We start from the raw sequence: 424 nt of genomic DNA, 5'->3' as shown, positions 1-424 counted from the left end.
TCTCTCTCTCTCTCTCTCTCTCTCTCTCTCTCTCTCTCTCTCTCTCTCTCTCTCTCTCTCCGGAAATCCGAGCTAGAAGAACGATATTTGCCTCGCTTCTTTATCCCGCTTCTTCCCCTCCCCCCGATCTCGTTTAGATCTCGCGTGGAACGCGCTCGCTGTGATGCGCTTTCACCGAGCCCAGTGCGGTTTTCGATTATTGCCACGTTAGTGGGGATGGCGCTGACTCATCCGGTTGTGCTCGATTCCCGGCTCGATGGGTCAACGGTCTCTCCGCGCCTTCCTTTCCACCATCTTGCTCGATTTCGTATGACGATATGGTGCACGATCCCCGAGTTGGACACACTTGTCACTTTTCAATCCAATAACCGATGATCGACGCGGTTTAATATTATCCCGTGTGTTTCGATGCGTTTCGTTCGAT

This window comes from Apis dorsata, unplaced genomic scaffold (assembly GCF_000469605.1).
Source record: "Apis dorsata unplaced genomic scaffold, Apis dorsata 1.3 scaffold_137, whole genome shotgun sequence".
Taxonomy (NCBI): Eukaryota; Metazoa; Arthropoda; class Insecta; order Hymenoptera; family Apidae; genus Apis; species Apis dorsata.
The sequence above is the reverse complement of the archived record's forward strand: the minus strand, read 5'-3'. Positions refer to the sequence as shown.